General features: G+C 44.0%; 1 pseudogene; it reads right to left on the reverse strand.

Annotated features, from left to right (window-relative positions):
• Positions 1–2,282: 2,282 nt before the first annotated feature.
• On the reverse strand, positions 2,283–3,362 carry LOC137417485 (gap junction delta-2 protein pseudogene; annotated as a pseudogene).
• Positions 3,363–17,969: the final 14,607 nt, after the last annotated feature.

Raw genomic sequence — 17,969 nt, forward strand, 5'->3', positions numbered from 1 at the left:
GTAGCTCTTGCCACTGTTGATGTCAAAGTACACGAGTCTACTATTAGAAAGAGGCTGCACAAATTTGATCTACATGGGAGGGGTGCCAGGAGGAAACCTTTGCTGTCCAGAAAGAACATCAGGGCAAGACTAAAGTTTGCCAATAAACACCTAGGCAAAGACCAGCACTTCTGGAACAATGTGCTCTGAACAGATGAGTCAAAGGTAGAGCTATTTGGCCACAGTACCAGAAGACATGTTTGGCGAAAACTAAAGACAGCATTTCACCACAAGAAGCTGATACCAACTGTAAGGCATGGTGGTGGAAATATTATGGTTTGGGGCAGCTTTGCTGCATCAGGGCCTGGGCAGCTCACCATCATAGAATGCACTATGAATTCTTCATTGTACCAGAGGGTGCTTGAGGATAATGTGAGGCCATCTGTCGGAAAGTTGAAGCTCAACCAAAGGTGGACCTTGCAACATGACAATGACCCTAAACATACCAGTAAATCCAACCAGGAATGGCTGAAAAGAAAGAAATGGAGGGTTCTGGAATGGCCAATTCAAAGCCCGGATCTAAATCTCATCGAGAAGTTGTGGGGGGATTTGAAACGAGCTGTGCATGCAAGAAACCCCTCAAACATCACACAGCTGAAAGAATTCTGCATGGAGGAGTGGGCAAAAATTTCTTCCAGTCGATGTCAGAGACTGGTAGACAGTTAAAGAAACGCCTACTTGAGGTTGTTTCTGCCAAAGGGGGCAATATCACCTATTAGAGCCAAGGGTGTACTTACTTTTTCCACATTACTTTTTCACGTGACTGTATATATATTTGTGTGTGTGTGTATATGTGAATAAGAGAGATAGAATTGTGAGGAACAGAAATGAAAACACGACGTGTGTGTGTGTGTGTGTGTGTGTGTGTGTGTGTGTGTGTGTGTGTGTGTGTGTGTGTGTGTGTGTGTGTGTGTGTGTGTGTGTGTGTGTGTGTGTGTGTGTGTGTGTGTACATACATGTGTATGCATGTATATATATATACTATCTGAATGCACCCGGTGTTGTCCGGGTTCTTTTTGAATGAATTTAATCTTCTGTACATCGGTCTGACGCGAGCCCAGTATCAGTGAGTGGTCAACGATTCCTTGTTCTTTCTTCTGTCGGGCCCTGCGAGAAAGAATTTTGAAAGCATGTGTTGCAATCAGTCAGATATTATTTTCAGTGCATAAGTTGTACTTCAAGAGAATTTTTAAAGAAGAAGAAGAAGAGTTATTGCGAAATGGGCCTCAACCGGCCTCCCCACCTGGCCTATAACCTTCCCGGGGCCCGTCCCTACATTTTTTGTTTCAGAGGCTTCCTCCTATCTTTCACCATTCAGGAGATTAGCGCGTACAGACACAAACAAACAAAAACTTTCTGATATATATATATATATATGATCTGATGTCAATTCAATTCTACTATTCTTTACATCTGGAGATTGTTGGGTATTGAAAACTAATTTAAATTGATTGCTGTTTCCCACTGTTGTGCATATTTACTTATTACCATTATAAATTTGTAAATGGTTCTTCCAGACAAGCTTCGTGTATCTGTTTCAACTTCTTGAAAGTTTATTTTTATGTCGACAATAAATACTCTTTTTGAGGAATTCCTTTTTTATGTGGAAATCATGAAAAGGTCATTAATCTCGTTCGTTATAGAACATGTATTGTGGCAACTCCAAGACACAAGCAAACTTTAATGTAAAGGCTTTATTCGTGAACATAACTTTGTTTCTTTGTGATTTTGTGACACAATGCAAAATATAATAAAATCGATGATGTAGTAGCTCGTTTAAAAGCTTGCACTTTGAATATACAAACCTAATAATGTGAATCGAGTTTTCACCACATCAAAGCATTCTACATTTCAAAGTATTCATACATTCATCCTGTATGACAAAGAACCTAAGTTGTGTTTTCACTCACAGGCACGGTTATTAAATACAATTTTTTTTTATTCTTTCTTTTTTTGGTATACAAGGTCGAGGCTCGTGTAAGAGCTAACATTGATCACAAAAAGGACAAACTGACACATAAAGCATAAACATGTGATAAAGGGAGTGGGAGAACAAGATGGAGAGCAGGGACATTGGGAGATCTGTGGGAGGGAGAGGGCTTGGGGGGGGGGGGGGGGTAAAAAAAAACACGTGGACACTGCTGGCAACTGAAAGATTTCCTGGAAATATTTACATCACAGTTTAGCTTGAGATGTTGTCATTGCAAAACTTTAACTCCTAGATTTTGCAACAAAGGTGTCCTTTATACCCATAGATCTGCATTTTTGGTGTAATTTTGTGCCGATATCTTGCCATTGCCAATGTGCTGCATTTTACAACTGATAACTCTTGCATTTTTCCGTTCTTTTCCTTCCTTTTTAAAGTAGTGCAAATCCTTGCCCAGGCTGATCACCACGTCGTCGTCTCCATAATGTTTTTTTGAGAAGTTTGAAACGCTGCTTCTTGTTTCTGTTTTATTTTCAGCGTCTATCGCAACCAAAGCTTGGGACGAGTCATGAGAAAAGCGAGACGTGTTCCTTGTGAGCTTGTGCGTGCCGACGTGGATTGCAACCACCATACACTTATTCCAACACAAATGGCTCAGTTCCAAGATGTTGAGGAGCACACAAAATGCGCTGACGCCAAACATGAACACGAGGAAGATGCTTTTTTCCGTCGGGCGCGATATGAAGCAGTCGACGATGTGAGGACATGGGAAAGCATGGCACACGTATCGAAACGGCACACTGAAACCGTACAGCCACCACTGACCCAACAAAAACAAAACCTCCAAGAGTAACCTGCACACCGCGTGGAAGACGTAACAGTTCCAGACGGAAGGTGGTAGCTCGTGCACCGGTCGTTCGTTTGCATCGACTTGCTTGATTTCCTCCAAAGTTGGAACCATCTTCAGGCCATCCTTGCAGAATGCCAAAACATCTTCACTTCGAAAATGCCCGTGCTGGTCTCCCACATGGTGCGCTGGACCATCAGTGCTGTTGTAAGATTGGACCTCTTGGCCCTCAACAACGCTGCTGGTCGGCAGCCGATGCCAGACATAAACGAGGAAGGCAAGCGAAGGAGCTGAAACGAGGATTATCTGGAAGACCCAAAAGCGAGGGTGAGAGACCGGCGCGAAGCGGTCGTAACACACGGTCGTGCATCCCGGCTGCATTGTGTTGCAGATGAAGCTCGATTGCTCATCCTGATAGACTCCTTCGCTGGCAACCGCGAGCAGCAGAAGGCGAAAGACTAGCATGACTGTAAGCCAGACACGACCAGGGAGCGTGGAGTGCTGGTACACGGCATCCAGGAGTCGTTTGAAGAGGCCCCACTCGCTCATAGTGCTATTAGCGTGTCCTTGTTGCAGACACAGCAGCAGTTCCACTGCCACCATGCCAGTTTCCTTGCCCTTATTGGGCGATATGAGCATGTCAGCCACCGCTGCCTCTCTCAAAGCGCACCACATTCCCATGTCCTCTTAGTCCCTTTTAATAGGATCTGTTTAATGCACAACCACTTGACCCTCTTTGAGCTAACCGCTCGTTCAATTGCAGCAGAGTGGTTCAGGAGCGAGCGATACTTTCTATCTCTCTCTTACAAGGAGAACAGATAACATTTGTGTGCGTTATTCCAGAAACAGAATGATACTCTGAAGGTTTCCCCTACACGGCCAGTATGTTATACCAAGGTGCATACCTGAAAATGATGTCACAAATCTTGTATAAAATAGTGCAAACAACTTCTAGATCCTCCATGTCAAGTCTGGCATGACAAAAAAGTTTTTAAATTACCGTTTTATTCTTTTGCTGACCACGATACCATGACTTGGAGATTGTTCTTGAAGGATGGCCAAGGTTAAAGAAATTAATTAATTTTATCTTTCTTTTAAAAATTGGTTTATTTTGTTTCAGTTGAATGCTTTTTTTGCTCTTTTCTCACTCTCTATATTTAAGTACCCATTGTCACAAGGAACTTGAATGCAGGAGGAGACCTTTCGGCCCATATTGCCAATATCCATGTATCCTTCAATCTGCAATGTCTCTTAGGTAACTGTGTAATTCTAGCTTAAATTCCTCTTTTTCATACCCCGTATTTCTTCTTTTCGGTGGCGTTTCTTTATTTGGTTATATTTGCCCAGTTTTGTTCAAGCCTGCATTGGCCACACCTGGCTTGCTTCATCCAGGCGTGTATTCCTGTCTATCGTGTGGCTTCAGGATTCATTTATATAGCCCTTAATGCAATGACAATGACTCGGGAAGGAAAGACTAGAAATTGGGGAAGAGGTTTAGCTTGGGATGGTTTAATGGGTGTAGAAAAGATCATGGTTTTGGATGGAGGATGATCCAAGATGGTGGTGAACAGCTGTATTGAAGACCTGGAGGGAAGGGATTGTGGAGGTTGGTTCCCCAGGCAGGAGAAAAGAGGAACGAATGAGTGGAGGTGAGCAGTGATCCTGGATTTTTGGAGTTTTGCCAGAAGCGGGTTGATGGTGGACCCCGTGCATCCTGCAGAAACCTGGGGGAGGGGATGGAGGTACTAAACACAGAAAGAGTAGAGGGTGCAAGCCCAGGAAGGTTTGTGGATGTTGAAGATCCTGTGGTAGAGTCACAATTAAACATGAGCAAAGAGGAGGGGAGGAAATGGTTACCTGCAAACGGTTACCTCCCCTACCCTCAACCTTATCTTTTCCTTACCTTATCTTTTACCTTATCTTATCTTATCCTTATCTTTTCTTTATCCTTATCTTTATCTTTTTTTTTCCTTATCTTTTCCTTATCTTTACCTTATCTTTTCCCTTTTGTAAATTGGGGAATAATCTGAAAGTCAGATGGTTTGGTTAGGTAGTGTTAATATGGGTAGATAAGACTGCAGGTATAGATGGGGGATAACATGAGACAGTGTTGGTCAACATGCTTGAAGTCTTGGAGGGGAAGACAGGATTGAACAGTCTCTGGAAGAATGTTCGATATACAGTACTGGAGAAGTTAGGATCAAAAGAGTGTAAATGGGCAATTCACCTGGATTTGACGAGTTTCATCCAGGAAGGGGTTGACTGGATTTTGGAAGTTGATCTTACAGAGGGTTACTGGAATAACTGCTCAGCTGACTTCACAGGAGGCTGTCAACATAACTTTGTGAGATGCTGACGACCCCTTGCCAATTTGCATTCATTTTTGAACCGGCTGCACCACTTAAACGCACTCCACCATGAAGGACATGCATCACAAAATTGTGCAGACAGTGCACTGTCAATTTCAGGTGGTTTGGTGTTGTTTTTTACGTTTATTTGCTGGGATAATATATTTATGTTATAGATACCCTTCGTTGCAGAAAACATGCGGCTATGTTGGCCGCCATCTTGGTTTCACCCACATTCGGGCTAATTTAAACCAGTGCTGATGGCTCTTCCTGTTTAACTTGCTTACAGTAGATTATATCAGCACAAGTTCAGCATGAGACGCCAAATTGCCTTTGCATGGTGTGCACCAAAAAGTGCATGTCAACTTTGACTCTCACTCATGATGGCATACAGTCTTGCGCCCTGTGCCCATCTGCTTGAAGTGATATTCAAGGGGGGTTGAAACACCCAGGGTGATGAACAAAAGCATTTCCCATCCCTGTGACAGAACTATATATTAAAAGTGGCACTTTTCAGTGATGTAAGGTGGGATTACTGTGTTCGGTGCACACTTCATGGATCACATTTCATAATCCTTAAACGAGCTCAGCTATTTTCAAAGTGTAGCATGGCTCAGAGGGAGGTTGAAGAAGAATAACTTTGTCTTTTTAACCATCTGGGCCTTTTGCTTTCAAAAGCCTTTGTTGGATGATATTGTGACACCCACCCAGTGAATCCGCTGGAGCATCAACTCGGCGCCGTTTTGGGGACTCGGTTTGGATCTTGCGAAAGGAAATTGAAACCACACTGTGGTCTTGGTGGTCTTTTGAAAATCCTGCACCTGATTATTTGCCATTTCTATATCTGAAGAATTTCATGTCCCTGCTGAGCGCAATCCTTCATGGCCGTGGCCCTTGCCCGACGATGCGCTTTGATCAATGGTAACTGGTGGCGGTCCAGGCTGAGGAATCGTCTCATCTTTGTGTTCTGAAGTTTGGAGCTATGCACACTGGAATCTTTTGTTTTTACTTCAATTCCTTGAACCCCTTCCTGGAGAACTGCTGATCACTAGAGTGATTGGGCACAAGTAGTCATGGGTTGGGGTCGAGGTGCATACGATTGCAATGCATCAACTGCGCATTTAAACAATTTAACGTTTTCGTAAAACAACATACATAGTAGGTAAACTGTTGTTGTAGAAGAAAAGGTGTGTGTGTCGTTAGATATTATCTCCATATGCATGTTTCAGAAGGTGGATGGATACCTTCAGACTCTTTTTGGTCTCGAGGTATCCACCTTTGCGTGCGTGTGCAAGTAGCTGCTGTCGGCTGCTCTCTCCGCATGTATGTAGGTTTGAAGAGGTGGAACAGAGACCTACCAGGCCTCCGTGTGTGTCTGTGTTTTTCTGTGTCCATTGGTGTGGGAGGTGATGCCATCGTGCAAATGATGACCACTGTCTGTTCAGCAGAGAAATCTCTACATCACATAACGTGTGGCGAATGTTTTTTTACGACAAACCCTCAAGTTGTCTACAAATTCACTCACCTTGGTTTGACAAAGCAGACTCCCTGGCAGTGCCTATAAGAGCTTGTCAGAGTTATTGGGTGAAGAAAACCCAGTATTTCATGATCAATAGGGTGCTTGTGATGAGCAGTGGCAAAGAGTGTGTTCGGGACAACAAAACAAGGAAACGGAGTTTGGAATTAAATCCTTCAAACAGACTTTTTCCAAAACAAATCAAGTAGATTTATTTCCGAATAAGCTGTAGGTTTCACCTTGCAATGATTTTATTTCAAGCTTTAACTGATTTTATTTTCTCTAAAGTTATTATAATGAAGGGGAGGTCTTTTAGGGTTTGTTATGCGTGTTTTATGGTTATGAATGAGGAAGTGTTTACTGTTTTAAAATGTTGTTTCTCCTTTACCTTATGGTCACGTGTTAAACCTATTGTTGGACATATGGTTCCAGTTGTTGCTGTGTGCATTTTCACCTTAGAGTAAAGTAGTTTGTAAGTGTTGGAAAGCTTGCACAGATGAATCGACTTAAACCTTTAAACTGTATTTCTTGGAAGAGCTTTAGGATGCGAGACAAAAATTCCAATGGCAACGTTACCTTGAAATGAGGTATGGTTCTGACCCCAAGGGCTTTCCTTAAAAGAAAATGTTTCCCGGATAGAGTTATCCTTGGTATCGGGCTTGATCTTGTGCGGTTTTATTGGATAAGAAAATGATTGGGAATGACTTAACAGTGGTTGTAAAGTCAGGGATGTTTGTTGCTGGAAAAGCACTGAGAGCGGCCATTGACAATATTGCCGGTTCCAGCTAAGGTAGTCGTTTTAAGTTGGAAAATTCTCCCACAAGTCATTGAAGGGCGTTCAAAAGGTTCCACAAACAAATGCAATATTCCAACACACCAACGTTCTTATGTTTCAATATATCGGTATCGGCGTCAATATATCGGTATCGGGTTCAATATATCGGTATGGGGTTGAATATATCGGTATTGGGTTCAACATACAAGTATCGGTTTCAATATGTCGGCATCGGTTCCAATATATCGGTAGCGGGTTCAACATATCGGTATCGGTTTCAATATATCGGTATCGGTTTCAATATACCGGTATCGGTTTCAATATACCGGTATCGGTTTCAATATATCGGTATCGGTTTCAATATAGCGGTATCGTTTTCAATATACCGGTATCGGTTTCAATATACCGGTATCGGTTTCAATATACCGGTATCGGTTTCAATATAGCGGTATCGGGTTCAATATATCGGTTTCAATATACCGGTATAGGTTTCAATATTTCGGCATTGGGTTCAATATACAGGTATCGGGTTCAATATATCGGCATCGGGTTAAATATATCGGCATCGGGTTACATATATTGACATCGGGTGCAATACATTGGTATCGGGTTCAATACATCGGTATCGGGTTCAATACATCGGTATCGGTTTCAATATATCGGTATAAGTAAGAAAATAAATGAACGTATTTTTTGTTTCCGTATGGGCTTCTCAGTGTGCACGAACAGTAAAATGTTTGAATAGTGAGGCTGCATTGCCGGGTTGACTGATCTGGATGCAGCTGAGGTCGTGGATTTTCTGATGCGAGGTTGTGGACCCACCGTTTGGAGAGGTTCTGTGTGGAAAGGGTGGAAACCTCTGGGGAAAATATAGCCCAGCTGATGATCCCGAAAAATAAATGACTTACAATTTAATAATTGGTTTTTACATTAAGTTAAAAAACACTATTTTGAGGTGTGCGATCAACATAGAGCTAAGTATAAGGTGTTGTAGAATTAGTATCATTTACAACATCCTTGAAATGGCAGGTGAGGTCTGCCATAGCGAAGGAAGAAACATTAATTTTGGTCTGTGTGGATCAAAGGTCCTGGAGACACCTTAGGCTCAAACTTATGTGGGACGCATTTTAAATGAGAAAAAGTGAACTTATTTACCACTTAAACCAAAAGGCCATTTGTAAACAAAGTTAACAGACTTGTTGTGAGTCTACTTGGAAAGTAATTTTTAAATTTTGGTGCATGTAAGATTAGGTCAAAGGTCAAAATATGGTGATATGTAACTTGAAAGGCCATTCCTGGAAATTAACTATCTATACGAAAGGAGATGTGCATACAGGCGCAGACGGATTCCGATATCCTCTCGTGCTCCTTCGGGAACGAGTGATGCTGAAAACCCTGGGCTAAAGTCTAGCAATCTCATATTTGGTTGTCAGGCTGATTATTTATTTTTGCCCTCGCCAGAGAAGAGTTTATTGCATTAGAGTCTGTTTGTCTGTCTGTCTGTTTATCTGCATAGAATAAATATGATTTTCTCTGTAACCATTGGTCTGATTGACAGGAAATTTTCACCATAGGTGCAACTCCAACTGCAGATTTTTTAAATGATAATTATTACGTCATAGGTCACGTGGTATGGGCGCCATCTTGGAAAAAACGAAAAACTTTACACATCTATATCAACAAAAGCGTTGCATAGAATAAATTGAGACATGGCTCATTGTAAAGAACTCTCCATGGGGAATAACATATGTTAATGATGATGTCATAGGTTCCTCCATTATGACGCATAATTCGACAAGTACAAAACTTCATCCGATCAAGATAAAATTTCTTGAGCATCATCTAGGGATAAATTGGTGGAGAAAAAAATGATGACGTCATTGGTCACGTGGTTCGGCTCCATATTTGTTTTTAACACAAAAGCCTTAAAAACCACTGAAAACACATGCTGGCGGTGGTCTGCAGTCTCTGATTGCTCTTTCTAGTTTTTACTTGTAATGCACTTGAAATTTGTGATTGAATTGAAATTTTTGACGAATGCTGATACGTCTTCACAGTTCCTCAACATCATACTCTGAATGTATCTTTAGATGCATTGAAAACATTGATCTATTGTTATGCGGCATGGTTGTGCACGACCGCTTCCTCAGTTGTCAAAACATTCTGTTGAGGATATATATTGTTACGGATCCGGGGGACGGCACTCCCGTTAGCAAGGGGGGGTTAATCCCCTTGTCCTGTGAAGCTGGCCGTCCGACCGGTCCTGGGGGTATGACGTCACTTCCGGTCGGTGGTGAGTAGGGTTGTAAGCCCAACCCGTCTTACTACCTAATTACCACCACCGGCCGTAAGCGAGGAAATACTCCCACCCGGGCCGCAGCGTGATTGGATTGCGCCGAGCGAAGCGAGCTGCGACTCGGGCCGTTAACAGCAATTCTGGAAAGACCAGCAATTCTGGAACAATGTGCTCTGGACAGATGAGTCAAAGGTAGAGCTATTTGGCCACAGTACCAGAAGACATGTTTGGCAAAAACCAAAGACAGCATTTGACCACAAGAACCTGATACCAACTGTAAAGCATGGTGGTGGAAATATTATGGTTTGGGGCAGTTTTGCTGCATCAGGGCCTGGGCAGCTCACCATCATATAATCCACTATGAATTCTTCATTGTACCAGAGGGTGCTTGATGATAATGTGAGGCCATCTAGCGGAAAGTTGAAGCTCAACCGAAGGTAGACCTTGCAACATCACAATGACCCTAAACATACCAGTAAATCCACCAAGGAATGGCTGAAAAGAAAGAAATGGAGGGTTCTGGAATGGCCAAGTCAAAGCCCGGATCTAAATCCCATCGAGATGTTATGTGGGGATTTGAAACGAGCTGTGCATGCAAGAAACCCCTCAAACATTGCACAGCTGAAAGAATTCTGCATGGAGGTGTGGGCAAAAATTTCTCCCAGTTGATGTCAGAGACTGGTAGACAGTTATAAGAAACGCCTACTTGAGGTTGTTTCTGCCAAAGGGGACAATACCACCTATTAGAGCGAAGGGTGTACTTACTTTTTCCACATGCGAAATTTGCATTTATGTTTATTTAAATTATACAATGGACTACAAAATGTAAATGTTTCATGATATTTGTTGTATTATATCACCTTTATCTATCAATATTGTTGAAATGAAGATAAAATAGCTGTATGTTGAAATATGTTGAAAAAGTCAAAACTTTACATGGGGTGTACTTACTTTTTCACGTGACTGTGTATATAGTGCGTATCAAAAAAAAGGTAATCCGAATTCAAGGGGTTAATATGCAAAGGTTATTTATTTTGACAATTTACGTGTGGTTTACTAATTAAGAGGAGATCCTCAGCTTTCCATTGATACCTTCCATGCATCATTGCTGTCACACATGACAAGTTCAAATCGCATTTTTACAAGTTTGGCTAATCTATGCAAGTCAGGATAATTTGGTGCAAAATGAACGTCAGATGTGAACTTTTCTTAGGAATGATGGGCCTTTATGCACCCACACCTTCAACACGTCCAACACGGCAATAACTTTTGGAGACGTGCAGCAGTTGTTTTCCGCTAATACAGAACGCAACAACCGTTGTATACTCGACTGTGAAGCCAATCATCAAATGCACCTGTCCGTACATTTTGCCACGCCACCTGTGATTTTTTTTGTTTTTTTTTTGTATACTGAATCGAGGCTCGTGAAAGAGCCGAACATTTACTTCACAAACAAATCAACCAGACAAACAAAATATATAAAAAGAGGGAGCGGAAAACAAAATGGGGAGAGAAGGGGAAGCACACAAACACAACATTTGAGAGCAGGGAGATGTGTGGAAGGGAGAGGGCTTGGGGGGAGGAGGCGTGGGAAGGGGGGGGGGGTGGAGGGAGAAGTATAAAACACAAGGCCACCAAGGACTTCCAGGACAGAAGTTGGAATTTCAAAAAAGTGGAATTGGGGTGAAATTAGCGGGGGTAGAAAAGATCAAGGTTTTGGATGGGGGAAGATAAGAGATGGTGGTGAACAGCTGTTTTAAAGACCTGGAGGGTGGAGTGGGATTGAAGAGAGTGAGGGAGTTTGTTCCAGAGGCGGGAGAAAAGAGGAGTGAAGGAGTGAAGGTGAGCAGAGAGTCTTGATTTTGGCAGTTTGACCATAAGAGGGTTGCAGGCAGATCTTGTGCGACCTGTAGGAATATTTGCAGGACAGAGCCCAGAGAGAGCTGGGGGGGGCAAGGCCAGAGAGGAGTCGGTAGAAGATGGAAAGACCACCAACCTGCCTGTGGTGAGTGAGTGAGAGGCCCTTGGAGTTAGCTTCATCGCGGGAGATTCCAATGATTCTGAATGCTTTGGTTTCAACAGCGTGAAGACGAGCTAGGTGTGAGGCAGGAGCACCAGCCCAGAGGGGAGAGCAGTATTCCATTGAGCTGCGGATGAAAGCCTTGTATGTGGTGAGGAGCTCAGGTGTGCCAAGGAAGGACTTCGCACGACGGAGGATGCCCAGTCGGCGACTGGCTTTGGAGGCCAGATTTGAAATGTGGTTTTCCCAGGAAAGATCATGGCAGATAGTGAGACCCAAAAGCTTGAGTGACAGAACTTCTTGGAGAGGATTATTCAGAAAGTGGATGGGAGGGTTGTCCAGTCGGTCTTTTCGGAGAGACATCGTAAGAGTGTGAGATTTGTCAGGATTGAAAGACAAGTTCCACTTGTTTGCCCAGTCTGTGATTTTGTCCAGGTCTGCAGAGAGTGAGGAGGCAGCAGACTGCCGATCTGAGGGATGAAGAATGGAGCGACAGAGAGTAGAGTCATCAGCAAAGAGATACAGAGGATTTTCAAGAGAGTCAGAGAGATCATTGATGAAGACCAGAAAAAGCACAGGGCCCAGAACACTGCCTTGTGGAACTCCAGCCTGAACAGGAAGAGGAGATGAGAGAAACCGATTCAGGGCCACACGTTGACTACGACTAGAGAGGAAGTCCGCCAGCCATGCGTGGAGATTTCCATGGATACCAAAAGAGGAGAGTTTGGTGAGCAGAGCGGGGTGCCAGACCGTATCGAAGGCACGTGACATGTCAAGGGAGACTGCTCTAATTTCCTGTTTGGCATTGAGGACCTCCATCCATTGTTGAGAAAGCAGAAGCAGCATGTCCAGAGTAGAGTGTCCAGGTCTGAAACCAAATTGATGATCAAAGATCAAGCCATTGGAGAAGAGGAAAGATTTCATATCTGAAGCAATGATGGATGCCATGACTTTGCTGATAATTGGGAGAAGGCTGATTGGTCTGTAGTTGCTGGTATCTGTTTTTGCACCTTTTTTGTGCAAAGCGATGATGTTGGCAGATTTCCAAGCAGATGGAAGATGACCTTGAGCAAAAGAGAGGGTGAAGAGAACAGAGAGAGGGAGTGAAAGAGCGGAAGAACAGGATTTTAGGACCCGTGGCTGATGCCGTCAGGTCCAGTTGCAGAATCCGAGTCGAGGGTTGACAGAAACTTTTCCACCTTGTCAGGAGGGAAGGACACAGAGTCCAGGAGCAGCTGGGTACGACTGGGTACGGTGGGTACAGAGAGGGATGGGTTTGGGACACAAGATTTAGAGGCAAACACAGAGTTGAGGCATTCAGCTTTTTCACGTGCGGAGTCAGCCGTGTGGCCATTTGAGGTGAGGGAGGGGATGGAGGGGGAACAAACACCAGAAACAGATTTGACCAGACGCCACCAGGATTTGAAAGAGGGAGACAGATAAGAGAGTTCGGTCCTGAGAACGGAGAGATATTGTTTCCTGGCTCTCCTGAGGGTGGACACACACTTGTTTCGGGCTTTGTGAAAGGAAATGAGATTTCCTTCCATTGGATTTGCTTTCCAGGAGACGAAAGCAAGTTGTTTCTGGGCAATAGCCTCACCACAAGATTCCGTGTACCATGGACGGGAGGAAGGGTATGACAACAGAAGACGAGATGGGATAAATCTGTGCATGAGAGAGAGCAGTTTGCTTTGGAAGAATTCCCAGGAAGAATTTATGTCAGAGGCAGTAGAGATGGGAGACCAGTCCAGATGATTGATTGCTGCTTGAAGACCGTGCCAGTTGGCCTGAGTGAAATGCCAGACTCGTCGATGCTGAGGAGGCTCTCTGAGAATGGTCAGAGAGATGTCCACTTTAACAAGCGCATGATCAGAAGAGCCGATTGGAGCAGAAGAAGAGCAGCAGACATTTTCAGGGAAGTTAGTCATAACCAAGTCCAGAAGAGAAGATGCTCCGTTGACTGAAATCCGGGTCGGGAAATTGACAGATTGTGTCAGTCCCAGTGAGTCACTGTAGTCCTTTGCTGAAGAGCCATGGCTGGTGAGAGAGGTACCCACACCCAGCCAACTGGCATGGTGACAGTTGAAATCACCACATATGAGGAAGAGAGAGTTGGGATGGGTAGATAGAAGTTGGTCCATATTCTCAGACAGCGAGATGTAGATGGAGTCATCATTGTTTGGTGGACGGTACAACACACATATGAACAAAAGGTGGGAGCGAAGGGGAAGCCGTAGCCAAAGGTATTCCTGGGGGTGAGGTGGAGAGAGGGCAGTGCAGGGCGAGTGAGGAAGAGTTTTTTTTATAAAGATAGCAACCCCACCTCCAGGACGAGGCTCAGGTCTATCATACCAGAGGAGGGAGTAACCTGGGAGAGATACCAAGGAATCAGAGACATCATGAAGGAGGAAAGTTTCTGTTAAGCAGATCACGTCTGGTTTATCAGAAGCAACCTGTATGGAGAGATCAGACAAGTTTGAGCGAAGGCCCCGGATGTTTGAGGTCCATACTGTTAAGGAAGAGGAAGGGGGAGCATCGGATACAGAACAGGGGGGGGGGGGGGGGAGCGGTAGGGTAAGATGTGGAAGAGGAGGAAGAGGTAGGGAGAGCTGTTGAAGGTGTGTCGGAGATTACAGAATAGCTTGGAGAAAGGGAAGAATGGGGCAGACAAAAGGTTTGATGGTGATTTGGAGAGGCGCAGTGAGGTGTTATTTGACGAGGGGGAAGAGCGAGGCAGAAGGTTGAGGGAGATGAAGGTGAAAGTTGGAAGGGGGAAGAAGCGGGGAGGACTCTTTGAGGGGGAGGGGTGAGAGGGGAGTCTAGGAGGGGAGGAGCGAGGGAGAGTCTCAGAGGGGAGGGGTGTGGGGGGAGATTTGAAAGGAATGGTTGATTGGGAAGATTTGGAGGGGAGCGGCAAGGGGGAAGATTTGAAAGAGATGGGTGATGGGGATGATTTGGAGGGGAGGGGCAAAGGGGTAGATTTAGAGGGGAGGGGTGATGGGAAATGGGATTTTGGGGTGATGGGATTTTGAAAAGTGTACGATTAATGGGAAACGAACATTTAGTGCAAAATGAGTTTCTTGAGACATTCAAGTCAAAAATACGTTTGAGGACGCTGGAGGGAGGATGGAGTGCTGGAGAGTTTAGGGAATGAATGAAAGATGCACTGTAAGAGATGGAATTTTTTTTGGGAATGAATGGATTTGGTGAGCAAGTCGAAAGCATCCTTTTATAGAAGAAGAAGAAAAAGGTGTTATAGAATATGACAGAATACAGGTCTTCAGGGTTCAGATGAGACATTTTTTAACAACGTGATCACAAACAACGTGGTCGAAGAACGAACGAACAAATAAGAACGAATAAACGAATAAGAACAGAAGGAAATGTTTATTTTTTTTTTTTTTTTTTTTTTTTTTGAGATTTTAAAACAAAGAAGTATGGGATGAAAAGACCGTGAAAAACAGAGACTGGAAAGTAATTGCAGCGTGATCGGAGAACCGCTGAGACAAAAACAAAGCCTCAAGCCAAGGTCGGACACGGTAGCCCAGTACTACACTTAGGCCTCAGAATACGCGATAAGAAAGACCGACGATTCTGTACACAGGTATGAAAAACCAACGCCAAGAATACTATTAAAGACACCCCAATAGGTACATACAAGACCAGTTTCGACAAAAACACAATTGTGAAAAGTTACTTAACTTCGAAAGCGAGCGCGCATGGACAGCTTTGAAGAGACGAGACCTCCAATCATGCGCATGCGCATGTTACGAACACCTTGTTCTTTAAATGTCCCCAAAGGAAATAATCACATGGTGTGAGGTCAGGTGATCTTGGCGGCCATTCCACTGCATGTTTGAGGGTGATGACTCTGTCTCCAAAGAGTTCCCTCAGTCGATCTCGGACAGCGATAAAACGATGTGCTGGGGCGCCGTCTTGGACCCACCAGAGATATCTGAAGACACCACGAACATGTCGCTCAAAGTTCTCCTCCAGCTGTGGTAAAACTTCATCATTGATCATCTGCAGATACCTGTTACCATTGACATTCATTTGAAAGAAAAATCATTCGATCACCTGACCACTTCCACAAAGTCCCAACCAAACAGTCCACTTTTGTCGATTCATGTTGGTGTCAAAATTATATTCTGGGGGCTGTCCTGTCGGTGCATATTCAAGAACATTATGGGTATTGACCTTGCCGACCATGGCGAAAGCAGCTTCGTCGCCGATAACGAGATACCGCAGGAAATTGACATCTGCTTCGCAACGTGCTATCAACCATCCGGCAAGCACCAGCCTCCTGGCAAAATCCCCTGGCGTAAGTTGATGCCGGATGTGAATCCGATATGGATGTTGGTGGAGGTCCAGTCTTGTGATTCGGTTGAATGTTGCCGAAGGCAATCCCGTCCCAATTCCGTCTTGGGCTGGTATCCCGAGGATGCTCCAATACTTGCTGCCTTACTACTGCAATGTTCATTTCCAATCGCCCAGTGCGCCTCCTACCAGAATTCTCCTTGTTGCGGTTGAGGCTAGTGCCATGCTCTTGGTATTTTCTAACATTCGCCCAGATGGTTTTGGCTGCTGGAAGCTCCCGTTCTGGGAAACGTTCCCTGAACGCATCACGAATTCGCTGCAAACTTCCAGTTTGGTGAAAGGTTGTCCCCACGAAGGTCCGCTGTTCAGTCGTAAGTTGAACCATCTTTTCAATGACTCAGACTGTCTCTAAACCCATACACTGAAGGCCCTTCTTAAATACCCATCCTAAACAAAGGATGACGCAACCGACGATTACCAGACCAGCTTAACAATTTTACATATTCAACTTGGCAGTCGACAAGTAATGCGTCCATTTAAAACTGTCTTGCACCGATTAGCCAAACTTGTAAAAATGCCATTTTAACTTGTCATTTTCAATGAACATGTACTCGGTCATATGTGACAGCAATGATGCATGAAAGGCATCAATGGAAAGCTGAGGATCTCCTCATAATTGGTAAACCACATGTAAATTGTCAAACGAAATAACCTTTGCATATTAACCCCTTGAATTCGGATTACCTTTTTTTTTGATACGCACTGCATATCTGCATATCTGTATATCTGTATATATATATATATATATATATATATATATATATATATATATATATATATATATATATATATATATATATATAATATATATATATATATATATATATATATATATATGTATGTATGTATATGTATATGTATGTATATGTATGTATATGTATATGTATGTATATATATATATGTATATGTATATGTATGTATATGTATATGTATGTATATATATATATATATATATATATATATATATATATATATATATATACATATATATATATATTGTTACAGACACGACTTTGATGTTAAAGTGGGCCGAGCGGAATGGCCGTCGTGTCCGCACAAATTACCCGACTATACTCGACGTTGACGAAGTCGCGCGATGCTGGCTCAATAAGAAAAAGAAGACACCCGGCTGGATCACAATAACACAATACGACACCAGGGGTTCAGTTCTCAAGACCTCCGGAGGAGGTTATATTAAGGCGGAAGGTTAGATTACAACTACAAGAGGGACAGCATAGAAAGACAAGCACTTAGACACACTCTTATATTAACCCCGGACAGACGACAGACAAACGGGACAAGGCTGACTCACACGGGGGTTGATGAAAAGGACAGCGGGTATCGATGGCTCAAGGTGCACTCTTGGCTCAAAGCAGGGTCCAGTACGGTCCGGTCCGGTCCAAAGATGCGGGGAGGTCGCAGCGCTCGGATGGCGTCTTGTCTGCTCAAGCTGGGGGCGCATCTGACTCAGCGCTCGCAGGTGGCTTTCCTTCTCCAAGCTGGGTGCGCATCTGACGTCACATCCGGCGCGGGGCCGCGTATATCCGGCGGGGAGTGACACGCCCTCGGCTCGTTAGCTCCGCCTCGTGGAATCGGCACGTTGCTTCTCATTGGGTGCGTGCGGGGGGTTTACCAGGCTCCGCCCTTGACGAGGAGCTGACAAGGAGCCCCTTCGTGGTAACCCCGTGGAGCGCATGGTCTATGGCGCTAATCGAGCCGGTGTGAGGACGCATCCTCCCCCGCTCCGCCGCCATCTCCTCTGTTGTTGTTGTAATTGTTGGGGAAGAAGATGGAAGGAGGTATGGGAAAGGTCCTAAACTCACT

The sequence above is a fragment of the Myxine glutinosa genome, chromosome 2, assembly GCF_964187855.1.
Source record: "Myxine glutinosa chromosome 2, kmMyxGlut1.1, whole genome shotgun sequence".
NCBI classification, from domain to species: Eukaryota; Metazoa; Chordata; class Myxini; order Myxiniformes; family Myxinidae; genus Myxine; species Myxine glutinosa.